Source organism: Solanum pennellii, chromosome 1, assembly GCF_001406875.1.
Source record: "Solanum pennellii chromosome 1, SPENNV200".
Classification (NCBI taxonomy): Eukaryota; Viridiplantae; Streptophyta; class Magnoliopsida; order Solanales; family Solanaceae; genus Solanum; species Solanum pennellii.
The window spans coordinates 42,857,279-42,885,182 of NC_028637.1; the positions used below are offsets into that span (position 1 = coordinate 42,857,279).

Genomic DNA, 27,904 nt, shown 5'->3' on the forward strand with positions numbered 1-27,904 from the left:
GATCAGGGTGAAGTATAAAATTGAGTTACCAAAATGCTTAATGTAATACCAATATCAAACATTTGACTTCACGTAAAGTTAGAAAAATTACCTTCCTCCCACTGCAAAATAAGTGATGCATATGGTTCAGTAAATGGCATGTGAACTAGGAGATCTGGAAACAAGCGATGGAGAGCATACGCTGCAACTCTGTTTTGTGCATCCTGAGCAAATCACAGTTCAAAAAAGAAGAGAACCATGTTTTAGAATCAAATCTCAAAACAAAAATCATAGCAAACTAAAAAAAAGTTAACAAGTGTTTTGAAATGGTGTTGCCTTTTTCTTCAGCTGAAAATGGAGGTGCCTTGTTTGTACTTCAACAGCTTGCTGGTATAAATTGAGTTCTCTACTTTTCATCCTTGACTTTCAAAGATGTTGGGCTCTCAAGCAGCGCTTAGCAAGCTTATATGTGGGACTGACCAACTTTGCAGGTATGTAATGGGTTCAATCACTTGAGACGCGCTTTATATAGCCTTTCACGTCGTTCCAAGATAATGTTTAGTTGTCGCTATGTGTTTCTTGCAGGTGCACTATGTGCTTTATACTTGATGGATAAGCAGGGGAGGCAGAGACTTCTAATTGGAAGCTACGCTGGAATGGTGAGTAAGGAAATGTCTTTCCTACAGTAAAGGATCAAACATAAATTGCTCTCTGAAGGGGCATATTTCTGGTCCCAATTTCTTCCCTTCACCCCCTTCTGGCATGTTTCTGGATCTGGAAATCTTCCCTTCACCCCCTTCTGGCACAATAATAGCATGTTTCTGATTCCCAATTTCTTCTCCACACCTTCTTCTGGCCCAATAACAGAGGAAGGGAAAAATAAAAATCAAACTCTTTGAGTTCATTTTTCAAACTCAACTCACTACCATTCGATCTGTCTTTTGCAGGCTTTATCAATGTTTCTGATTGTCTATGCTATCAGCTTTATCAAGCTGTTGAAGTACAAACAAGGCACCTCCAAAATAATGACAAAAATCATGCAAATGGTGTTCTTCAGCTGAAAATGGAAGCTTCATCTGAAGTTTAAGAAATGTTGCCTTTTTTTTTTCTTTAATGTTTTATTCTTTTTAATTTTTCTTTAATGTTTTACTTTTTTGGCCAAATAAAAATGGGAGGGAGATAAAACTTTAATTTTAAAATGTTGGAGGGAATATTAAATTTTGGTGAAAACACTAAGGCCACATTTTTAATGTGTTGTATTTTCAATTATAAAAATAACACACTTTAAAAGTGTGGCCATTCATGTAAATAGTTGTTGCCAACTACAACAACACTTATGAAGTGTAGTTTATCCCATTAAAGAGTACACTTTAGAAGTGTTGCTAAAATTAATGTATCTAAAAGTCAAAATCATTGGCTACACTTTAAAAGTGTTCCCAAAAGTATTTTAGGCAACCCTTTATAAGCGTTGTCAAGATTTAGTGTTGCCGTAGACCTAAAATGGTGTAGTGACATCACAAAGTGTCTAAGTCATGATTGTGGTGTGCTTCACAACCATATGTTAGAAACTACGTAACGTGGTTGTTTTGAGCTTTAGTTCCTATGTAATTTAACCTCATGCTCTGATCCCAAGTTTGTCACGACCCTAATTCTAGAATCCGAATCGCAACCGGCATCGTTCTGAAAGGTCGCAGTAAGCCTCTTCTTGAATTCATCACATTCATTTAGCTAAATTTTTCGAAAAATTAAAACTTTTTAATCTAATGAAGTATACATAGACTTCATGTACTGTTTACGCAGATACATCATATACTAAGATCAAGGTAAAGGACATCCATCTACCATAAAGAATCAATTAGAAACAGAAGATGAATATATTTGTCACGACCCGAAAGCACCCCCTAGAAGTTAGGGAGAAACGTCGTTTCGTGACCCGGAATACTTGACCCTTTGGGGTCTAGTACAAGCCCTTTAACTAGCATTCTTCACATAAGGCATGAAAAGTGGTGCGGAAATTTAACACTTTTCACGAATACTTATTGAAAGACAATCTTTCATAGTACTTAGAGAATCTCATCGTCACAAGCCAACTTAAAGACACGACATAATAGACATAATATCTTAGGGACATACCCCTCTAAAATAAAGTAAAATACATAACAAGTCTTCAAATAAAATTAAGAAAATGACTATGACCTCGAATATATGAGGACATACTTTGCCTTGAGAGAAACTTTCCCAAGCTTTTCCTTCAAGCCTCCAAACCTTCAAAAGCTTCAAACCTATACTTATATAGTATAGAAAAGTATGGGGTTAGTACAAAACAATGTACTAAGTATGGCATATGCAAAAACATGTAAAAAGGGACATTTTAGTAAAAATAGCTTTTCATGCAATTTAAGAAAAACATTCATGAATACAAAGGCAAAACATCATACTAACATTCATTTTCAACTTAGATAAGAATTCCCATAATTTTAAGCCAACAAGAAACATTACAATGAAGGAACTTGACATTCATAGTGAAGTCCTTAAGCATTTACAACAAATACATTTGAACATTGACAATGAATCATTTAAAGCATTTACAATAAATTCAACTTGAGCAATTACAATGAACTATCCAAAACTAAATGAATGAACATCCAAGGCCAAGCGAAAGAGAAAGTGAACTCATTTTCCTTAAGAGTTTCCCTACATCGGAATTATCCTAAGACTCACTAAGGTAAGATATGGAAGAAGTATGCATATGCATCCTTTAATACACAAAAAAGCAACCCTCAAGACCACCCCTTTCGGCTTACTCAACTCGGGAGAAACAAGACCCTCAATTAACGGCAAGACATTAAAAGACACCCAACAAATCACCAAAGTCTTCCCTTTCGGAATGCGTACTTAATGCATTGAGTAGGTAGCGTCCCATACAACCACTTACCCTAAGTTGTACATTCTTTTTGAATGTTTGGCACCAAGTCTTCTCTTTCAGAAGGTCCTACCTAGTGCAATGAGTAGATAACATCCCATACCACCACCAACCCTAAGTAGTATGTTCTTTAAGAAAGACTTAGTTCAATCAGTTCTTTGTGGGGGATTTGCTTATCCGACATAGACCATGAGATCTAGACATGGAATCTCGATATTAACCCTTATCGGATGAGGGATCCTTACTTGCCTAGACTAAGGTCATGCTTCTTAGCTTTTACATGACTTTCCCAATAGCTACATCTATGTGGACACATAGTTAAGGGATAAGGAGATTGCTACTAAGTAACTCATTCTTTAATAATGAGGAGTACTCATCTCAAAAGGTACTTTGGAAATACAACATATCAACTCACGAAGTGTAATCCACCTTTCCTTCATATCCTCTCGGTGTTAGGCATAACTCCCCACGAATTTCTTAATATAGTAGTCTATCATAGAAATCTCACTAGGATCTACTATACACCACATCTCAACTCACGAAGTTTTTCCACCTCAAGATTCCCCTTTTTACTCAACTTAGTATAATACATTCTTTAAAGTGTGTGTGTGTACATTTACACACCTTGAATATAAGATTCATTTAATTTTCATCAAGTTCTACGCATACTTTAACCTTGGTTCATCAAGTTGCACACCCTACATGCTTCTCATAATCATATTCTTCATTTAGAGTTAAACTAGGTCAAGCATGCAATTCAAGCTACACCAAAACACAATACAAGACCCATTCAAATATCTCTTCATTTCACATGTCAGACCTTCAAGATTACATATTCAAACATATTAAATAACATCAAGTTGCTCAATTAGCACCGCCATCCATAAGATGGACCATACCACTCAATGTCAATTCATAATAAAAACTATCTAATGAAAGCAACTCAACATCAATTTAAACCATTATTAGTCATGAGCAATTTATCAATATTTCACCATATTAAGGCCCTTTGAGATGTAGCTACACCAACATGACAAATACAAGAAGACCCAACTTCATAATCTACTCAAATCATGCTCACATAACCCAATTTCAATCCAAAGGTTAAAGTATACATAAACAAGAGTTTCATTAGAGTTTTAACATCAAAACATCAATTCAACCCAAAATAAATACATTTAAACGATTAAAACTTAAATACAAGAAGACCCCAACTAGAATTCAAAGTTAGAAATAGTTTGAGTTTAGAAACCCCTTTTTGAAGTTGGCTTCTTGAATGTAATGATTTTAAAGAATGAATACAATACCTCACTTCAGGAAGCAAAATCCAAGAGTTTTTGATGAAGAGACACGTCCAACAAGCCCTCCTATCCTTCCATGACCTCAAGCTTTCAATGGAGTGTTGAGAGAGATTGTCTTTAGAGAGAGAGAGAGAGTTTGAATATTTTGAAGAGAGGGGTCTTGTATAGGTCTAGGGTTTAGAATTATTTTATTATAAACTAAAAACACTAAAATCATCAACCTAGGGTCTTAAAAGGCTTGGGGTATATTTACATAAAACACCCCAAGTTGGCAGCAACTTACAGACTTTGCAGGCATCCTCGACGGACCTTCACCAACGGACCGTTGTTGGGCCAACGGACCATTGGTAGGGTCCGTTGGTGGATACTTAGCTCCAAATGGAGTATGTAAAATTTAAATTCACTGGTCCAATAAACACCCTAGGTCTACGGACCGTTGAGGGACCAATGAACCATCGTTGGGGTCGTCGATGGCCGCTGCTGATTTTTTGCAGATTTTGCCCAAGTCTTGCACCCTTCATCTAGGGCCCCTTGTGGGTCCTAGCTGGGGTCGTGCCCAGTCGTTAAACCCTTAAGCTAAGTCGTCTAGGACTTGTAACATACAATGCAAGTTTCAAGTAAAACGAACACGTAAAACTCGTCTAAATACAACATGACACACTAGTACATTTTAAGGCATACTTTCAGAAAGTCATGGACGTTCGTGGTTAATTGAACTCCAAACATAACCAAACTTGACATACTGCATAAGGTAACTAAAATAACTATTTGAACTAAAAATCAACTCAAGAAACAACGACGAGTCTCTAGTTCACCTTTGTTCGTTTTGGGGCGTTACAATATCATCATTAAGTTTGCCAAACATTGCCGTATTACAAAGCTTTGAAATGAAAGTATGAAAGAAATCCTAGGAACAAAAAACACTAGCTATGTATACTACTAGGCTAGAATAAACTGTAGCATCCTCGAAATCAAGAGGACCTACGAAGTGGTCTGGAGAACGCTGATTTCCAAACTGTTGCAATGTGTCTTCAATCTTCTCTCTGACCTGCACCTATTAAAATAGTAAATAGTAAATTTTATAGGGTTAGTACACCACTTGTACTAAGTATGGGTGTATTCTCATAAACACATAAGACTATGCAGTATCAAGGAAAGCTCTTCCAAAAAAACATGCAATTTCTTGAAAGTATAATCACTAGACTTCCCTAAATTGTTAGTTATGAATTGTGGTATAAAAATGATGTATTTTAATGAATTCAAAACACAAAACTCATTTTATATATGATTACCAGACATTAGTGTCATCAACATAATATTACAACCACTCGGGCGAGGATTCAAAAATTTGATAACCCCCAACCTGAGAGCTCCCATTCCTATACTTAGTTTTATTTTAAGTCTGTTTATTCTTCTTGTTGTGTAGTTCAATAATTCGTTTAGTTCTATGTTTTACATACAAGTGCAATGATTCATTTGTAGTCCCATACCCACGATAATCAAGTAAGTAATCAAATGACTGAGGAAAGATTTCACTACTTTACAATGAGTCATTCGTTACTCTATGTAGTCATTAACATTTCATAAGCTAGTTTCTATTGGCTATGCCATCTATTTCATTACTTTCATGTTAGGGAAGTTATGAGGTATTAAGTTGTCATTATGTATCTACTTCCCTTTATTAGTATCACATAAGAAGTCATTATAAGCCAATCTTATTTGGCCTTGCCCATTTTTGCTGAAACTTCATAAGTATCGATATTGGCAATTGACATTCTTAAGCTCTTCTTCATATCTAACTTTGAACATACGTTCCATTATCATTCTTTTTGCTATCATAGAGACATCTTTACAAGTAAGATCATGCGAGTTAACATGAAATCCAGTGTCTTCCCCACACCGAAAAGAGGTGAATCACCAATCAATAAGAATATTGATCATGGGATCTACTCATGAAATCTAGTTTCTGTCCCACACCGAAAAGACGTAATTCCCGGCTAAGGCGAATCCATCTCAGGTGTTTACTCTACACCGAAAAAGAGCGGCTCACAACAATAGTGAAGCAAGAACATGTTTTGAGCATTAACCTACATAGATCATGTGAACTAGACATGAAATCCAGTGTCTACCCCACACCGAAAAGAGGTGTCTCACTAGCAAAGGTTAAATTGAAACATACCTACCTCTCTTAGGTGGAAACCACAGGCTAGTTCCTTTGTTTGCTTGCCATAGTTCAAAGGCTAGGTACCTAAGGAGACTACTTATCCACCTCGGTGGTAGCCTCGTCTCATGATACTTACACGTGCAAGCACATGCTCATAACTAGTATATCAGTGCTTTGCTTACTTTCATTATCTTCTTTATCTTTTAGAGTTGACTCAAACATTATGGAAGCTTTTTTATGGATTGACATTTTCTTACTCTATTGATATTTTTTCATCCATACTTTACATTGATGAAATGTGAATTGTCTTTACATATCATTCTTTTGTGTTAATTAAACTAGTCTCACAAATTCTAACACCTTCATTCGTGAGTATTTTTAACATAGTAGCTTAGGTGTGAGTGAGGCTTGTCTCACTTACTTTAACACCTCATTCTTGTAATTTTTTAACTTATACCTCATTATTTATGTTATTGCTCACGTTACTTACTTACTTACTTTAGTGTAGTAGCTTCATATCAGCGATTACAAACGATGAGCACTTCATTCAATGAGTTTCATAAGATCATATATAATTCTTAAAGAACATGTTGGGAGTTGTCCCAATGAATGACATTCTCTTGTATATGGGTTCATTTAATTAGTTTAGAAGTGCTTATGTTGTCATTTATTTACTCTAACTACACAAGATTGGCATATGATTAGTCTTGGCCTAAACACTTGGATATTAAACTACATAACCATTTTTGTTGGCATTAGCCAATTTTATGTGTGTTCTTCATTAAATTTAATATGTATGAACCATTAGCCAAAACTTTAATCATTTAACATAAATTTATAGCCATTTGCATGCATGCTTTTTGGGACAATGTTCTGTTAGCGAATTTATTGGCATAAGATAAGTAATACACTCCAGATGTGATTTCATGGAGGTCCTTTTAGCCAATCTTATTTCATGACTTTGGGGATAATGTTTTTAAATATCTTGGAAAGCATCATATTAACATTTGATGAATATAACATCTTCATAACGTCACAATAACAGCAAGTTAGCATTCGGACAAACACAGCAACCATTAAACGTTGATGGACGTAACTAGCATATCCTCGATTCTTAATTCACGTTGTAAACATTTAACTTCATACGATTAAAATTTCATAGGTTCATTATACATTCATAATTCAATAACCCTACACATTAAGATCATCCATCACCGAATACAAACAACTTGATCTATAACCTATTGAACATTGAAATTGTACAAGGATACTAGGGGGAAGGAAGTTCGACGGGAACAACCCTAGTTTTAAAGATCTCATGAATCGTGCGAAGGAAAGTACTCTTGGAGAAAGAATTCCAGGAGAGAAACCCATACCTTATTTAGAACTTAATCCACGAATACCACCTTGAACGAAACCTAGAATAAACCTTGAAACCGCCCAAGAGAAATCGATAAAATTTCTGCCTTTTTCTTTCGTTCATTGTTTTCTGATTTGCGTTGTAAAACACTTACTGTTTGAACGTGAGCATAAGTATTAGGAAATGATCTTGACTCATTGAACTAAGGTTTAATAAGTTATTAAATAAATTAATTAACTAATTACTAGCAATCCCCTCCTATATTGACTACAAATAGGAAAACATAACACTTAACCAATTCTGGAAATTGGTGTTGACTATGGTTGCGGTCAACATTTTTACTTTATATTAATTAATTAAATACTTAATTTAATTAATTTAGGGACCTAGGTAATTACTAAAGTACCCGTAAGTCCTTGGAACCATAATCAACCTTTTAGGACCATCCTAGGTTAAGTACTAGGATGTTTCTTGAATTATAATAGGTAACTGAAACGATTTCGTTTTGACAATTTAAATTAATTAATTAAATGTATAATTTAATTAATTAGGTTAAATAAGGTAATTACTAGAGTACCATTAATTCGTTAGGACGATAACCAATCCTTTGGACCATCCTGGGTTAGCTACTAGGTTGTCTTTTTCTTGTTTTAACTAAAATCTGGAAATTGCTTTGTGATTTTGGTTTTGCCCCTCATAATTAATTAATTAATTATGTATCCTAGGGTAATTACTAAAGTATCCCTAATCTTTTAGGACCTTAACTAACTCTTTGGACCATCCTAGATTAGATACTAGGTTGTCTCTTTCACTAGTACTAGGTTAGTGTCAACCCGGTTTATTCCTAGGTTGGCGGGTGGACTAGTGGATCCATTTTGGTTAGTCCTAAATTAGTTATCTAGTTAGAACAGTTAGTTATAGCCTAGATATTGTTATGTAGTGAGGTTTCACATGGAGGGACCCGTCCGCATATGCTTTCCCTTAACTACACTAACCGAGTTCTGTTAGGGTGGTCCCCTCCTATGGCCGATTCCCACATGATTTTCCCATGTGATTACACATGGGTTGGTTGTTCTTTTATAATTAACTATTATTTATTTCCTATTTGGAATATTTACTTATTGTCCCAAAGACCCTCACTATGTCCTTGGGCACTACTTAATTTACATGATTATTTTAAATGGTCATGTGGAATGGTGCTAGGCTTGACACTTGGATGCCTAGTACTTCATATGTTTTGTTGAGATGTAATTTTTATTAGTTAGGGTCTTAATTTCAAGTACATTTCTTAAAAAATCTCATTAATACTTAGAATAATTGGCTAACACCCTTTGAGTCAATATTTTCTAATATGACGAATATTTTGCTTATTTGGATATTATATCGAAATTGACTAATACCCCTCAGCCAATTTTCTATACTATGCCCAATGTTTCTCAATATTGGGGATTGGAATGTCTATGTATCCACAATATGCATTCTTAAAGACCTATCGGGCTCTTTGTTAGGCATGTGATTTTCCGTAATGTTACATAAGTGTCCTAGCCAATAATGATTGGCCTATGAAGATTTTACGCCTAACTTAACAAGAATGGAAAGAATAACGTGTAGTAAGGGTAGCCAAATCATTTCCCTAGTCTTTTGAATTAATTAATCGATTTATTATAGTCATGGGACTATAATGAATCATTGCACTTCTGAGTAAGACATATGATTTAGGAGATCATTGAACTACACAATAAGAATATCAAAAAGACTGATAAACTAAGTGTTGGGGAAGAACTCTCGGGTTTGGGAGGAGAAAATTTCAAAATATTCATTTTAGTTGTTCTAATATTATGTTCATGATTCTAAAGTCTTATGTCATATATAAAATGAGTTGTGTATTTTGAATGCATTAAAATATGTCATATTCATACCATAATTCACAAATAACGAATTTAGAGAGTCTAGTGAATTTACTTTCTAGAAATGGCATGTTGTTATAGAAAGATCTTTCATTGATCATGCATAGTCCTTTCATGTATATGTGCATACACGCATACTTAGTAAAAGTGTGTACTAACCCTATACTATTACTATTTTATAGGCGCATGTCAGAGAGAAGATTGAAGACTCACTGAAGCGGTTTGGATTAGCGATCTTCAGAGTTTTGGTAGGTCCTCTTGAGTTTGAGGATGCTACACCTATCATTCTAGCTTAGTACTTTTGAAATAGGAAGTGGATGTTGTCCCTAGCGTTTCATTTTAGTCTTTTATTCAAAGCTTTGTATTAAGGTCATTTGGCAAACTATTACGATATATTGATTTCTTCATTAAATTGCTTAATCCATTGTGGATGGTCGTTTAGTTTCAGCTCATTAGAATATTTTTCTATATAGTAATAATATGAAGTCTATGTCTACTTCACTATGTTTTAAAAGTTTTAAATTTTCTGCAAATTTTACTATATGATTGTGATGAAAGCTAAGACGAGGCTTCTATGCGACCTCTGAGGGGTTAACGACGCCGATTGCATTTGGATTACAGAATCCGGGTGTGACAAACATGATATCAGAGCGTGAGGTTAAATTACCTAGGAACTAAACCTCAAAACAACCACGTTACGTAGTTTATAACTTATGGTTGTGAAGCGCACCATAATAATAACTTAGAACAAAGTGATGATAAGAAACCTCGCTTCTACTCATTATCGTGCTGTCTAGAGCTTTGACATTTTGTGTCATTCTAGTGCCTAACTTCCTTCATGGGTATACGTGTATAAAATGAACACAAGGAAAAACGCAGGCAGAAGAGTCGAAGAAGTAGCTGCTGGAGGCAACTAAGCTCCTCCTCAAGCTCCAGCTGCTGGAGTGCAAGTGCTTGTCAACCCAGCTACGTTGACAGATGGGGAAGTAAGAGAAGCACTAGTTTAGATGGACCAAGCCATCACTACTCAGGCACAGGCTATCACAACCCAGACCACTAGAGTGGATGCTCCTAGGGAGAACCCACAAGCTAGTACCATGGCTAGCAGACTGAGGGACTTCACTCGCATGAATCCTCTAGTCTACTACAGGTCCAAGACTAATGAGGATCCCTAAGAGTTTGTGGATGAAGTTTACAAGATACTCTGTGCCATGGGGGTGAGTGAAAAGGAGAAGGCTGAGTTGGATGCATATCAACTCAAAGAAATGGCTCAGGTGTGGTACAAAATGTTGGTAGATGGCCGAGCACCAGAAGCACTCCCCATCACATGGAACACTCTCAAGACTGCATTCCTGGAGAGGTTCTTTCCGAGAGAACAGAGAGAGGCTAAGGGTTGACAAGTTCATCTACCTATGACATGGAGGTATGTCAGTCAAGGAGTATTCCTTCAAATTTGTTAAGCTCTCGAAATATGCTTCTTCTCTTGTGTCCAATATTAGGGATGAGATGACCAGGTTTGTGATTGGTGTATCTGATGATCTGGAGGAGGAATGTCGGGCAGCCATGTTCATGATAACATGGACATGGGTAGGTTGATGGTTCATGTACAGCAGGGGGAGGAGAGTCGTCAGAGAAAGGGAGGCCGAGAAGGAATGAAGCCTAGGACCTCATATCAGGCTGGTTCTATCTCTTGTAGGAGTTCGTTTGGAATTCAGGACATGCCCAAGTTCAAGAAGGGGCACCAGCGCTCAGGCAATCCTACTCCTTCCAGGAACTAGAATGCCAAAGTTGACAAGTCTGTCCCAATAAAGGGCAATGACAGAAATGCCCAGCATAGCAACAAGCCATGTGGAAAATGTGGCCGTTTGCATGTAGGTGAGTGCCTGGTAGGTCCTTATATTTTCTATGGGTGTGACAAGAGTAGCATATGGTCAGGGGCTGCCCACAGATGAGGAATTAGACCAGGACAGATGCTTAGCCTTGGCCTAATCCTAGTGTTGCAGGCAAACCTCCCAAGAGGAACAAATTCTATGCTTTGACAGGTAGAGAAGAGCAAGAAAAGTCGGTTGATGTGGTCATTTGTACGTTGCATGTCTTCTATTTTTTTGTGTATGGATAGTTAGAACCAGGATCCACTTTGTCATTTGTTACTCCTTTAGTAGCTAGTAAATTTGACTTGCTTCTTGAGATCTTACATGAGCCTTTTCTGTTTAGTACTCCCATAGGAGACGACATTAGAGCTGAAAGAGTATATAAATAATGCCCAATTAATAGTCTTGATAGAGTCACCCATGCTGGCCTAATAGAATTAGTCATGCTTGATTTTTATATAATCTTGGGTATGGATTGACTCCATAAGTGTTATGCTACAATAGACTGTCGAAACAGGGTAGTAAGCTTTCAGTTTTCAAAGGAGTTAGAGCTTGATTGGGAAGGGCGTGGTTCAAATCCAACAAGCCAAATAGTTTCCAATCTCAAAGCAAATAAGATGCTAGCTAAGGAGTATTTATACTACATAGTAAGAGTCAATGAGTTAGAGCATGAGGTCCCTTCCATAGACTCTGTGTCCTTAGTGAATGAGTTTCAAGATGTCTTTCCGGAGGATTTACCAAGGAATTCCTCCTGAACGCAAAATTGATTTTGGTGTTGACTTATATACCAACACCAAACCAATATCCGTTCCTCTCTATAGAATGGCTCCACCTGAACTCAAAGTGTTGAAGTTGCACTTAAAAGATCTACTTGACAAGGGATTCATCCAGCCGAGCATATCCCCATGCGGTGCTCCAGTCTTATTGATTGAGAAGAAGGATGGAACCCTTAGAATGTGTATTGATTATATGCAACTCAACAAAGTCACTATAAAGAACAAATACCCTCTTCCTAGAATTGATGATCTATTTGATCAACTCCAAGGTTCAAGTTTCTTTTTTAAAATAGATCTCCGGTTAGGTTATCACCAGCTTCGAGCGAGACACGAGGACATTCCTAAGACGGACTTCCGTACTAGGTATTGTCATTACGAGTTCGTTGTCATATCATTTGGTCTCACTAACACACCATCCACGTTTATGGACCTTATGAATAGGGTCTTCCGTGAGTACCTTGATTCTTTAGTCATAGTACTCATAGATGACAGCCTCATATACTCTAAGACTAGAAAAGAGCATGAACAACATTTGAGAATGACATTGAAAGTACTCAGGGAACATCAATTGTATGCAAAATTAAGCAAATGTGAGTTTTGGCTGAGATGAGTGACCTTCCTTGGTCATGTTGTGTCCGACCAGGGTATAGAGGTTGATCCGAAAAAGATTGAGGCAGTAAAGAATTGGCCAAGACCCCTCACTCCTACAAGAATCCGGAGTTTCTAGGGTTTGGATAATTACTATCGCAGGTTTGTTGAGTGATTTTCCTCTATTGCTGCTCCATTGACAACTTTAACAAAGAAGAAGGCTATGTTTGAGTGGTCTGAAACCTTTTGAAAGAGCTTTCAATAGCTCAAAGATCGAATCACTTCAGCCCTAATACTTACATTGCCGAGGAGTGGTGTAGGGTATGTGCTATACTCTGATGTTTCCCGAGTAGGTTTAGAATTATTCTATTCATGGTCTTGATTTAGCTTCTGTGGTATTTGCATTAAAACTTTGGAGACATTATTTAAATTGTGTACATGTTGATATATTTACTTACCATAAAAGTCTTCAGTATGTTTTCACATAGAGATAATTGAATCTTCATCAAAGAAGATGGCTAGAGTTGCTCAACGAATATGAAATGAGTGTCCACTTTAACCCAGTAAGGCCAATGTAGTAGCTGATGCGTTGAGTCGATTGAGCATGAGAAGTGTGTCTCATATTTAAGATGAGAAGAAGGAACTGCCTAAAGAGGTACACCAACTGTCTAGGTTTTGTGTACGGATGGTAGATACACCAAGTGGGGGTGTTTCATCTAATTCTAGTTATGAATCCTCTTTTTTTACAGATGTTAATGGAGTTGAAAGACTCAGTATTGAGTAAGTTGATTAATCATTCTCCTCAGGGGAGGATGGTGTGTTTAGATACCATGGATGATTTTGTGTGCCAATATTGATGATCTGAGGTCTAATATTATTGCAGAGGCTCATGGTTCCAGGTCTTCTATTCATCCAGGTTCCACCTAAGTGTATCATGATCTCAAGGAGATCTATTAGTGGGAAGGTATGAAGCGAGATATTTCAAAGTTTGTGGAGGAGTGCCCCAATTTCCAACAGGTTAAGGTCGACACCTTAAGCCTGGAGGTCTCTCGATTGAGTTCCTGAAATTAAAGTGGGAGGCTATTGACATGGATTTTGTGGTTTGTCAGCCCAGGACCAGGAGACAACATGATTCCATTTGGGTCATTGTTGACAGAATGACTAAGTCTACTCACTTCATACATGTGAAATCTACTTACAGGGCCGAAGATTATGCCAAGCTATATATTGATGGGATAGTGAGGTGGCATGTGATTCCTTTATCTATCATTTCGGATAGGGAATCTTAGTTCACTTCTCACTTTTTGAGATTTTTCCAAAAGAGCTTAGGTACACCGGTGAAGCTCAATATTGCGTTTCATCCCCAGACGGATGGACAAGCAGAGCGTACCATTCAGATCCATGATGACATGATGAGAGTATGTATTATTGACTTCAAGGGGAGTTGGGATGATCACTTGCCACTGATTGAGTTCTCTTATATTAATAGCTACCATTCAAGCATTGGGATGGCACGTTTTGAAGCACTTTATGGAAAAACATGTAGGTCCCCAGTTTGGTGGTTTGAAGTACGAGAGTCTTCCATCCTTGACACTAACATTATACATGAGACTGTGGAAAAGGTGAGAATGATCAGGGATAGATTGGCTACTGCCTAACGTTGTCAAAAGTCATACGCTGATACTACAAGAAGGCTCTTGAATTCGAGGTAGATGATCAAGTCTACCTTAAGATATCATCCATGAAGGAGTGATGAGGATTGGTATGAAAGGGAAGTTGAGTCTGAGGTATATAGGTCCTTATGAGATCTTATAGCGAGTAGGGAATGTTGCCTATGAACTGAAATTACCAAATCACTTGGCTTCAGTTCGTCAAGTGTTTCATGCTTCAATGCTTAAATGTGTCTAGGCGATCCAGCATCCATTCTGTCTGTTGAGGAGTTAGGATTCGATGAAAACCATTCTTAGATCGCCAAGTGAAGCAGTTGAGGAACAAGGTGGTTGCCACCGTAAAGGTGTTTTGGAGGAACCACCTTGTTGAGTGAGCAACATGGGAGGCCGATATGAGATCCCGTTACCGTCACATGTTCAGCTCTTGGTTTTAGATACACTCTTCCTAAGTCTAGTTTTGTTTATGAAACTCTACATTTTATAGCATTAGTTGGCTTTTTTGTTTTAAGTCCATAAGTGTGTGTTTTATACTTGCACTATATGAGTTAATATGAGTTCATGCTTGCATTTGTGTTGCTGTTTTTGTATAGCGTTGACATGATTTTTTTGTTGCATGAGTTGTGATGTACATTGAGTTAAAGTAAGATTGAGAAGGAAGTTCCTCAATCTAAGATATGAAGCTTCAGATAAGCTTTAAATGTTATGCATCATCAAGAGTAAGTTGTGAATCGGATATTCACAAAGATGAAGTTTCAAGCATGTTTATGTGTTCTAAAAAAAGCCCTCTCTATTTAAAAATGATTTGTAGTGTCATTCACGGACGAATGTTCCTAAGAGGGGGATAATGTAACATTCCAGAAAATGTACTCGTCTAGTGAAGACCCTATTAAGTTTTAAGAATAGGTATTGGGGGTACATATGCATCCCAATGCCCAATATTGAGTAATATTGGGCATATTAGAAAATATTGTCTTAATGGTGTTAGCTAATTTCTATATATACACAATATAAAAATATGTACATATTAATTCTCAACCTAAAACCTGAGGTACTAGGCATCCAAGTGTTAAGCCTAGGTACCATGGCACATGATCATTTTAAATGATCACGTAGATTAAGAAGTGCCCAAGGTCATAGTGAGGATCCTTGGGAAAACAAGTAAACATTCCAAATGAACCATCAAGAATACTTAGTTAGGAATGTATAAGAAGCACATGTGCAATCACATGGGAAACCGGTATAAGGGGGGGCCACGTGACCACCCTAATTGAATTTAGTTAGGTTAGTTAGGGGCAGGCGTGCGCACGGGTCAATCCATGTGGGGCCTAACTCTCTAACCTACTCTAGACTCTAAATAACTGACCTAAATAGCTAACTAACCTAGACAAACAAAATTAAACTTAATCGGGTTACACTATCTAGTAACTAGTTCAAGAAATATTCTAGTACCTAACCTAGGATGGTCCAAAAGGATTGATTATGGTCCTAATAACTTAGGGGTACTTTAGTAATTACCCTAGGTCACTTAGTTAATTAAATTATAAAATCAAAATTATTTAATTAAAAATTAATGTCAAACCCGAAACCTTTAGGAAAATATCAGATTTGACTAAGTGAAATGCTTTCGTATTTTTAGCCAATCTAGGAGGGGCATTTTACTAATTAACTAATTAATTTATTTAATTAACTTAATTAGAACTATGTTTAATTAGTCAAGAAAAGATCCTAAGACTTAGACTCACGTTCAAACATTAGAAAACTCACGACTCAAAACAGTGAGCAGACGTAAGAAAAACAGAAAACTTCTCTCGATTCTCTTATGTGATTTCAAGGTATTCTTCAAGGTTTTCGTGCAAGGTGATCTTCGTAGACTAAATTATACATAATGTATGGGTTTTTTCTCTTGGTTGTTTTTCCCCAACAGGCTTTTCAAACACTTTATGAATTCAAGAATATCGAAACTAGGGTTGTTCCCAAAAACAATGTGGAACGTCCACCTCCCTAGTTATCCTTGTTTTCGATTCTAGTAGTATGTAGATGTAATCTCGAACATGTTGTTATGTGGTGATAATTGATAATTATGAGTAAGGTTATTGATGTGTTAGTGTCTAATGAGGCCTATACAGTTGATTCGTTTCATTGGGGTATTAGTTACATGAGTATAAGAAGGTTGTAATGCCTAATTGTGTTCAAAAAGATTAAGTTGTTATGAATCGTTCATAAAGTTTAGTTCACTGTTAAATGTAGACTGGCTTAGAATGATGAAATCACTATAATATATTCATGAAGTTGATTGAATTGGCTAATGATACTCTCATGACCATTGTCTAATGAAAGTTTGGCTTATGCCGATAAATTGGCTAACAATATTCTAGATTACCATAATATGTGAAAAATTAGTCTATGACAATAAATTGTCTTACAATGTATTTCCAAAATACGATACAAAATTGGCTAATGACTAAGTTGTACCAAATTAAGCATGACCAATGTAACTTTGAATTCATAACCAAGGGCTTGCCAATAATTGGGACAAGTCCTAACATGCCCTTTCCAAATGAACTATGAATATAAGTAAGTACATCGAACAAAGTTTATAACATTCATAAAGAGTGGAATAAAGCTACCAAATGTCATTGAACAATATAAGGTGAGTAACGACATAATGAAAAGTTTAAGAATTATGAAAGTGACCAAAATGAGGCGTTAAAAGAAGTGAGACAAGTCGCACGCATGCCTAGACAATTATGTTTTAACATAAGAGGGTGTTAATAATCGTGAGAAAAGTCTCATTAACACCAACATGATAATGTAAGGTTAAATTCACATTTCATCAAGTAAAGAAAGGGATGACCAGTTATCTAAAGAGTTAATTAAACCTCATAGCTAGAAGAAAGCTTCCATAATGTTTGAGTCAACTCTAATAATTTTAAAGAAAAAGAAAATAAGCAAAGAACCAATAGACTAGCAATGAGCTTATGCAAGCACATGTAAGCCTCATGAGATGAGGCTCCACCGAGGTGGATAAGAGTCTCAGAAAATATCCTAGTCTTCAAAATATGTTGCCAGCATAGGAACTAGCCACTGAATTCCACCTATGAGAAATAGGTATGATACAATTTCACTTTGCCGGTGGAACCACCCCTTTTCCCTGTGGGGCAGACGCTGGATTTCATATTTAGCTCACATGATCTATGTCGATTAAATGCTTAAGAATGTATTCGTTTCACTTTAGCCGTGAACCACCTCTTTTCGGTGTGGGGCAAACACTGGACTTGGTTTCACTTTAGCCGGTGAACCGCCCCTTTTCGGTGTGGGTCAAACACTGGACTGGGTTGCACTTTAGACGTTGAACCACCCCTTTTCGGTGTGGGGCATACACTGGACTTCATGTTTAGCTCACATGATCTAGGTTAACCGTCCCTTTTCTGTGTAGGGTAGACACTGTATTTCATGTTAGCTCGCATAATCTTAATGCTAAAGTTTCTTTGAGAAAGTAAGTAAGAAAGAAGAAGAAATGTAAGTTCAAAGTGAGCTAAGAAAGCAAGAACATAAGTATTTCAAATCAACAATGATTGATAAGATTGAAATTTTAACAGGTTATTGGCTTGGGACAAATCAAGATGTATTCTCCAACATCTTCATGTTACGCAAATTACAAAATAATGGGAATAGCCAAATAAAAATTGGCTTATAATGACTTCTTATATTAAGCAAATAAAAAGGAGTAAAACATAATAGTTAATATATGCCCCATAATCTCCATAATATAAAAATGATGAAATACGCGTCCTAGCCAATAAATATTGGCTTATAAAGATTTCATGCCCAACTTAACAAGAATGGAAAGAATAACTTGTAGTAAGGGTAGCCAAATCATTTCACTAGTCATTTGGATTACTTGCTTGAATTATTGTAGGTATGGGACTATAATGAATCAATGCACTTGTAAGTAAGAAAAAGAATTAAGGAGATCATTGAACTAGAAATAAGAAGAAGAAAAAGACTGAAAAGTAAGCTAAGTGTCGGGGGAAGAGTTCTCGGGTTAGGGAGGAGAAAATTTCAAAATTTTCATTCGAGTTGTTCTAAAGTTATTTTCATGATTCTAAGGTCTTATGTTCATATAGAAAATGATTTGTGTGTTTTGAATGCATTAAAATATGTCATATTCATGCCATTACTCACAAATAACGAATTTAGAAAGTCTAGTGACCTGGCTTTCAAGAAATGGCATATTGTTATAGGAAGAGCTTTCCTTGATCATTTATAGTCCTTACGTGTATATGTGCATACACCCATACTTAGTACAAGTGTGTACTAACCCTAAACTGTTACTATTTTATAGGCGCAGGTCAGAAAGAAGATTGAAGACTCATTGAAGCGGTTTGGATTACTGATCTGCAGACTTTGGTTGGTCCTCTTGAGTTCGAGGATGCTACACCTATGATTCTATCTTAGTAATTTAGACATAGCTAGTGGATGTTGTCCCTAGAATTTCATTTCAGACTTTTATTCAATGCTTTTTATTAAGACTGTTTGAAAAACTATTACTATTTATTAAGCGCTTCATTGAATTTCTTAATAGATTGTAGATGGTTGTTTAGTTTGAGCTCATTAGAATATTATTATACATATAGTAATCATATGAAGTCTACGTATACTTCACTATGTTTAAAAGTTTTAAACATTCCGCAAATTTAACTATATGATTGTGTTGAAAGCTAAGAAGAGGCTTGTCTGCGACCTCTAAGAGGTTAACGACTCCGGTTGCATTCCGATTCCAGAATGCGGGTGTTACAGCTAGGATGATTTATCATGGTAGCTTGACTTGGTTTGGCAAAAACCATTTTATGGTAGGTTTAGGGGAAAGGCTTATACTCTCCTAATGTTAGTTTCATTTACATGTTAGCATTATTTCATGAAATATATTGGGATTAGTTTCTCATGATAGCTTAGGGTTGAGGATTCATGTACCCTGTGATTAGCTTGCATCTACATAATTGGTTGCATGGTGGTTTATCATGGTTTTACTTCCTAAGTTAGCTTGGATTAAGTTATTTTAGAGAAGTTCTTAGTATGGATAGTTGTATATCGGATGCTATCCATACAATGCACAAGTATGAAACTTGAGGCTACCTATGACATGACCGCTACATGAAGTATGCTTAACTTCGATCATGACTATAGTTGCATACCATGACATGATTGACATAAGATTATAGTCCTTGTAAATATGAAGTACGTCTACTAGAGACTCTTAAACTAAAATGAAATGGATTAGGGTTACTTCAAAACATGCTTAGTGTGTGACAAAGAATGGGATGTTTCACAAGCATTTCCCAAGTGTGCTTTGAGGTGGTATTGGGGCATAGTGCTCATATGATATGATGAATTTAGATCTTAATTACGAAGGTGGATTATGATCAAAAATTACCAAAGAGAGGTACTTAGATTTTGTAGTAGTATAGGATACTACCTTAGCCTTGCACAAGTATACTTGGAGGTGGCTTGTGACGTAGTTCATTTGAGTAAGAAGGACAATGAGTTAAGTATGAACTCTTATATGATTTATGATGTTTTATTATACTTATGAAATTCATGTTATTCTTATGCTTTATCTCTTATGACTATGTATATTATTGAATAACCTTTGAGATACTTTATGTTTTAGTATGATTGTTTCCATGCATAGTACATATCGTACTAACGAATATTTTTTACTACATTCTAATCCAATGTAGGGTTTGGAGAAGGTTGATTGGCTTCAAAGGTTAGATTTCCTAGGTTTCCAACGAGAGAAGATTGGTGAGTCCTCATTGCATTCGAGGACACCACCACTATGATGTCTTTTATGTCCTATCCTATGTTTAGACTTTTATCGTTTGTGACCCAAGACTATTGTACTCATGATGTCATAGATGATTTTTGAGGCATATGTTAGTTGTTTTATAAAATAAATTGGAATTGTTTTTTGAAATAAAGTTTTAATTCTTCACTACTTTTCGTATAGATGAAACGAAGGATGTCTAAGGGCTTGTGCAAGACCTCCGAGAGTTCAAGTACGCCTTGTTCCGACTTGAAAGATGCCCTCACTTCTAGGGTGTACTTTGGGTCATGACATAATGTAAAATAGGATAAAATTTAAAACTTTTTCATACCACAATGCAAGACTAAATGTCATCTCATTTAAAACCATTAATACAAGATTGAAGTACTAAGTGTCATCTTGCCATCATAGACACGACTCCCATAAATACATAGGGACTCGACCCTTACAATACAAAAGAATCATTACTAATATATTACATGAACTTAAACAAACTCTGAACATCAAGGTCCTTGAATAATTATTGACACACCCGAACATAGGAATAGAATTTCAAGCTCTTCATTATAAGAAAGTCTTTTAGCAATCACCACCTATACTTTGGTGTAAAAATATGAAGAGAATGGTCTTAGTACAAAATTCATTAAATATGATAATCATGAAGCAACATGCTTAAAAGAGGAGATTTAGTTAGAAAACTTGCATCATGTCTTTTTAGAGAAGCCTCATGAACATTTGATATAATAATCACTATATAGTTCAATACATTATAATAGGCACGCATACTATTCACGACAACACATAATGTCATTTATCACATTTAAGATACATTCAATATCTCTCCAATACATTATCTTTCCTTTTGCCCTTAACTCCTTTACCTAAAGAAATCCTTAAGTAAGGCTTCAATGCAACATATGAGCAGTGTCCCATTCCACCAATGATACCGAAGTATCACCTTAAGGTAACCAAGGTGAACATTCATACAACCTTCATCAATTAAAGCACATATTAATAATGACACAAGCACATAGCGAACATAATATTCACATATGAACCATCACCTAGGACAACCCCTAGTCACACTAGTGCAATGTGAAAATAGCATCCCATAATGCTATTCACACCAAGTGTTCCTCTAAGGTCATCCTAGTCTACGCACATCGTATTCAATAAGTCACAACACATGCATTTAACATTAGACGTTTATATTGTAAATGAGAGAAGAGAGTTGAGAGAAGGATGGAGTATCTTTTATTAATGAAGATCTGATACCAGTTGTTACGATCGAATTCACGCACACACACTAGATGAATGAAGAACACAAGAATTTTTAAGAGAAAGAGATGAGAAATCCAGAGAGAGAGAGAGAAAACCCAATATTTCGTGGTAAAACCCCGTGAGTAAACTGCCACGGCGGTGAGGTATATTTATATTAATAAATCAGAGTATTTTTGGTTACAGAGAATAAATAGAAAAACCTAAAATAGAGAATAAATAGGAAAGCCTAAAATAGAGAATAAATAGGAAAACCTAAAATAGATCAGGCTCCACTACCTAACACTCCACGTGCCCAACTTTATCATAACCAATCACTCGCACGGATGATCTCCACGTGTCCAAATTACAATCATAACTCGACCCAAAAGGGTTAATCTCCATATGTTAAACATTTAATCATACTCCGTCTCATATCAATGCATGTGCACAACATGATATCAATGAAAAGGGTATGATGCAACAACTAAATAGATCAAATGTCGCTATGACATATACTCACCTCAATTATCACAAATTTAAATGTTCAATAAAGAGATACAACCACAAAAAAGAAATCAAGTCACTAAATACATCAGTTAATGCACATAAGATTTTGCATTCTCGAATTACAATCTATCATATTCTATTAATTAACTTTTCCTTTAATAATATTAGTACTGGTACCAATGTCCGTCACACCATTCGTACAAGACCTTCATCTTTTGCCCTTACCCCTTGTCTATTTCATTTTAAAATCTTAGTTAGAAAACATCCCTCAACAAAGTCTAGAAAGTCTTAAGATACCTCGAATGATGAGCACATGTCAAGAATTCTCAAGATTTTTTATTTTCCTTCCGCAAAGATTCGAAGTGTTCCAAGTCTATTGAATAGGTAATATTTGTAAGTAAGCGAGTCCGTAGACATCCATATTAATTACTATATGTCTAGCTTAAAGTCAAAAACTTGCCTAAATATATAATCAAGTTTCTAACCTTGACATTAATATATCAACCCTCAAATTTTCTAAATCAAAGACTAGGATAAGTCTCAAATTTTGAAAAAAAATAAACCTTAAGAAGATGCAAGTTTTACAAGGATTGTTCTCATATTGGAGTTACCCCACCAGTTTCTCACAATGTATTTAACTTGGCAGTAACCACCAACTATGTCAAAGACAAGTTCACAAAAACAAGTTTAATTACTGCAGGTTAGTCTTTAATTAACTATTATGTTAAAGATATCACTACTGGACATCCAATTAAAAATTTCCCATTCCCATTTCCTAACAAAACCATTACTCACATTAAACATCTTGTAATATACGGCCAATACCTAACAAAGTTGCAATTATCAAAATACAAATCAACAGAAAATATGTAGGACTTCAAATTTGTTTCTTTTAAAATAATGGATCAATATTGGATCAACCTTTTACAATTAAAAAGGCACCACCAGATGAGTTGCTCACAAACAAAAATAAATCCTTCAAATCATGGCTTTCTCGTGATTCAAAAAAAAATCCCCACAACTTCTTTTATCTAACTCACTTAATATAATACTAATAATATACCATCTAAACATATACATGATATAGAGGAAAATAAGGTTTACTTGAAGCAATTGATCTGTGGTTTTGTCGTCACTGGAGTCATGAAGTCTTCCTCCAGAGATAACTATTTTTTTATTTTTCTCAAAATATAATAGGGTCTAAAGTGATATATGCATAAATTACTTTTGGACTTGGCCCATTAAGCATAAATAAATTAATTGTTTAAAAGAATAGTCCTCAAATAAATAACCTTAGTTGAATAAATAGTTCAACATTTCTATTTAATATTTTATGAGATGAGTCTTTTATGATAGAAAAAAGTCTACTGATTAAAACAACCTAGCGGGTCGTTACATCATCTACCAATAAAATAAAATATTCGCCCTCAAATGTTAAAGAATAGGAAGTACTTGAACGCTCAATGTGTTGATGATATCCGAGCCTCGTATTTGACTCTGTCTCTCAAGTAATTTCCGATCGGATAACAATTTCGCTAAACTTTTACAAAAGCAATTTCTTTCTACATAAACTTTTGAACCTGCCTATCAAATTGTTGGGTTTTATTTGTCCTAAATTTCTTACCATAAATAGGTTTTCCTTTTAGGAAAAGGTTTTGGATTGACTAATCCTTTTTCTAGTAGGAAAAGGTTTAGGACTCTATAAATAGAGGAATGTTCCTTCTAACTTAATTAGCATTCACAATGTAGTCTTAAGGAATTTGAGAGTTGTAGTTAGAGGGAGAATTTGTGGGTCACAAGCTTGATACGTTATCACTTGTGTGAACCTCCCATGTATTCCGAGTGATTTGGTTGAGGTTGTTTCCCTCTGTATTTTGTACTCTCATATTTATAGTGGATTGCTCATCTCCTTTGTGGACGTAGGTCGATTGACCGAACCACGTTAAATCTCTGTGTCTTTTGGTATATTTCTCGTTGTCTTCTTACTCGTGGTCTTTCGAGGTTTGCTTTGCTAGCTTCCGCGTTTACACCTGCTTATTTTCGGTCCTAACACAAATATGGTTACCCCCTTCCTATTTAAAAGTCAAAATTCTTAACAAGTAATGTTGAATCTCATTGAATCACATGTGCATCATTCTAGTGATACTTCTTTTGACATTGAGACATGAAATATATGATTAACATACAACAAACCTAGTGAAAGATCCACCTTTTAAGTTACCTTAACAATACGTAGCAAATCTTGGAAAAGGACAATTATACTATGACGGTATTTGCGCTTCTTTTCAAAACATATCACACCCTTCATGGAAAATTCTCTAGTAGAACCAACCATAAAATTCACACTAATCTCCTTACCTACATAACTTATTTACCTACTCTGAGCCATGAGAAACCTATCCTAAATCAACTTAACCCTATCTAAGGACTCTCTCCATAAATTTTGTAAACCACGACCTAACCTCAGATTCATAGAATCAACCAATAAAATATTATCATCTTCTACCATATCAATGACTTCAATGATGTTATCTAAATGATCAGATGATAACTCTCATTATATGTTAACTCCGCTAAATACAAAATGTAGTACTAAAATCCACTCTAGTATCCAACTTCTTCTGCACGGACAATTAGAAATGAAATGTAAATAGTGTGCCACGATATGAAATAATAGAAATTGAATTAACATGCATGTGAACTATCTACCGTTTGTCTAATGTTGATGGAAAAACAATGACCAAAGTGGTTGACTATCGAAGAAACATTCGGTGGAAGGTGTTATCGAAGATCAACTAAAGAATTTTGATCGGAATTTCTTGAAGTTCTGTCAGTCAGAATTATTTGATGTTCTCATCGCTACTAATTTTCTTGACGATAAGCGGTTGGAGGAGGTAATAATCCAACAATTTGCTGATCGGATAAAAGGAATACAATAGAGGAATTACGTGAAGTAACTGGTATTATTAATTATTATACTTCAGAGGAAGAGGAGGAGACATGTAGAGAGAATGCTTGGGCATTTGAATGATTTTATAATATTTATGTTATTTCCTTAGTTATAACCTAATTTTATTTTATTTCTGCTAGTTCTATCTTTTATCGTTCCTTTTGAAGGAAATGCTGTTCGATTTTGATTGATTTACAAATTATGTTGGAAATAAATTAAAGCTAGTTATATTGTTTCGAGAAAAAAATATTGTCTGTTTAGATTTATTTTTCACTTAAATCTCTTCTAAATAGTACTAATTTATATTTATGGGCAACTTTCGAGGTTTCATTTCTTTTAATACATTTTCTATTTGCTAAAAATAACTAATTCACATTTATGACAGATTAATTTTAAATTTGAGGTTTGAAACATTTTAATGAGGACATTCGATTTTAATCTCCAGTAAACAATTCTTAAATATAGATTACATGATTTCCTCTCAATATTTCTATTCATTTAGACACATTATTCACTCTAAATAATTCATGTGTCTGGGATATCAAATTTTATTATTTGAACTTATCCAAGTGTTGGAGAATATATGTATAGATATAGACATAATTAGTAAATGATCAAATGATCTTTCGATTGATTACTTAGTGATCAAGTATAGATTCTTGGTAATTAATAGGTAATTGGGTTTATTTTTATTATACAACATTTGACTAAATGGTTTTTCTATTTAACTGTTCAAATTTACTATGACTAGTAATAACATACCATTTAATTTAAAATATAAAATGTTTAAATATGAATTGCAATACAATCTTTTGTTGTTGAAAGATAATAATATACTACTTCTAAGTTTCATCTCTAAATTATAAGACCTAGAATAATTCTCCAAATAGATCGTTCATGTTGTGAGGATAATTAACATTAACTTACAAATAAAAATAATATGACGAACCGTCTTATATTGAATATTAAAGTTTTCTCTATTAAATAAATCATAAATAAGAAAATATATTTTACTAAATTACCATTTAAAAAACATGTTTAAACTTTATAGACTCGTTTACTCATTTTAAGGAATTAATTTTGGAGTTGCAGAATTTTATATTTCCATTTCTCAATGCACAATTCATTTGTCATGCGATATGTCTTCCTACTATCGAAATTGTTACTTGTATACTTTGATGGCTTATCAAAGATTGAACTAACAATTTGATTTTTTGGTTTTTGACTTTGACACCGAACTTAAGAAAATATAGAGATTTTCGAATGTTGTGGGATCTTGTAGTTACGTGGGAAGTTCCAAAAGAAACTTGAAACAAAATAGGAAAATAATATGTGGGTTTATTCCTCTTACTTGAAAGGTTAAGATTAAGATTTATTGGAATTTTAATGCATGAGAAAATTGTGATTTCTTTTAGTCATGTGTAAACTCTTTTTGGCTTGTATATTGTTAAATTTCATTTTCTTTGGAAAGTTGGCAAGAGTGTTGATCATTTGCGTAATCCTTGCGGAGGATTTCATTTCACTAGCAAGCAGCTTCAACTTACTAATTTAACAAGGTTAATGGTTATTTTACTCGTCAGCAATTGGGTTACAACCATCATTCTCAACACTAGCAATATCAATTAACGAACCTGTTGTTTCGGTTGATTGGCTCTGTGCCAACATCAGAAACCCCGAATTAAAGGTTTCTTATCTTTATAGTATTAGCAGTAAAAATACGTAGTAAAGAATAAGATGATGAAGTATGGCCATTACTACAGTTGTCTAAATTACATTTGATGTCTAAATATTAAATCTGAAGTTGCAATTTTTTTTTACTTAACTCATGCCAATAAAAAGGACAATTATTTTCCTTTTCTGTTCATTTCTGTTTAGCAATGCATTTGCACATGTTTTATTTCTCTTCCAAATTTTTGGGCGGCGTGTGTGTGCTGGTTGTATTATGTAAGGCATCTATTAAATAGTACTGAGACGTTGCTTCTTTTTCCTATTCTTCTAAAGGTGTTAGATGCATCTTTGTACATGCCAGATGAGCTGAGGAATCCACTCCAAGAATATCAGGTGCTGACTCCTATCAAATTCTTTTTGGATTACACTGCTTTATCTTGAATCATTGATTGATTTCTAGTACAAATGTGAGATATCTTCCCTGCTAAGTTATTTTTTTCTCTAAAAAGAGTAATTTGCTCGACATAATCTTTGTAAATTACTAAACCTTCTCTTGTTTCAATTTCTCTTCTTGTGTCACTTCTCCGTCCTGCAGGCTTTTGAGATAGAATTTCATCACCTTTTATGATTGAAAAGCTTTGTTGATTTATCAGTTGCCATATATGTAGTCGTCTGAAGATGCATTTGCAGCTTCTGTATCTGCTCTTGCTATCAAAAACAAAAAAACAATTGTTTTATACGATGGCGAGGGAATTTTTTGTGTTGCCCGTGTTTGGTGGTGATTTATTCAATTAATAATGAAAGGCGGATAAGTTCATATCATCCAAAAGTGTCTAATCAATGGAAGATGGGCAATCAGTATGTTTCGAGCAGTTGGACATGAAAAAGTTTGGGTTTTTTATGGTGGCTTGCCAAGATGGCGTGCTTCACTTATGATGTCGAGTCAACTGCACCCGGTGATGCCATTCTAAAATCTAGTGTTTCCACTGAGGCAATTGAAAAGTATACCAACGACAGATGGTAAGATAAACATTTCTCCATTTCTTTTATCTCACTATGCTTGTAGCCCTATACATCTATAAAAAAACAAGATTCCACAAGAACAACACCCTTTGAAGCAACACGGTGAGTTTCTCTTAGTTTTATTGTATTT

General features: G+C 35.1%; 1 long non-coding RNA gene and 1 pseudogene across 1 annotated transcript; both read left to right on the forward strand.

Moving 5' to 3' along the window:
- Nucleotides 1-433: 433 nt before the first annotated feature.
- LOC107031081 lies at nucleotides 434-970 on the forward strand. Its single transcript, XR_001458181.1, has 3 exons — nucleotides 434-470; nucleotides 565-638; nucleotides 927-970. It is a non-coding gene; the product is annotated as an uncharacterized LOC107031081 (long non-coding RNA).
- Nucleotides 971-10,845: 9,875 nt separating this feature from the next.
- LOC107020519 lies at nucleotides 10,846-27,775 on the forward strand (annotated as a pseudogene).
- Nucleotides 27,776-27,904: the final 129 nt, after the last annotated feature.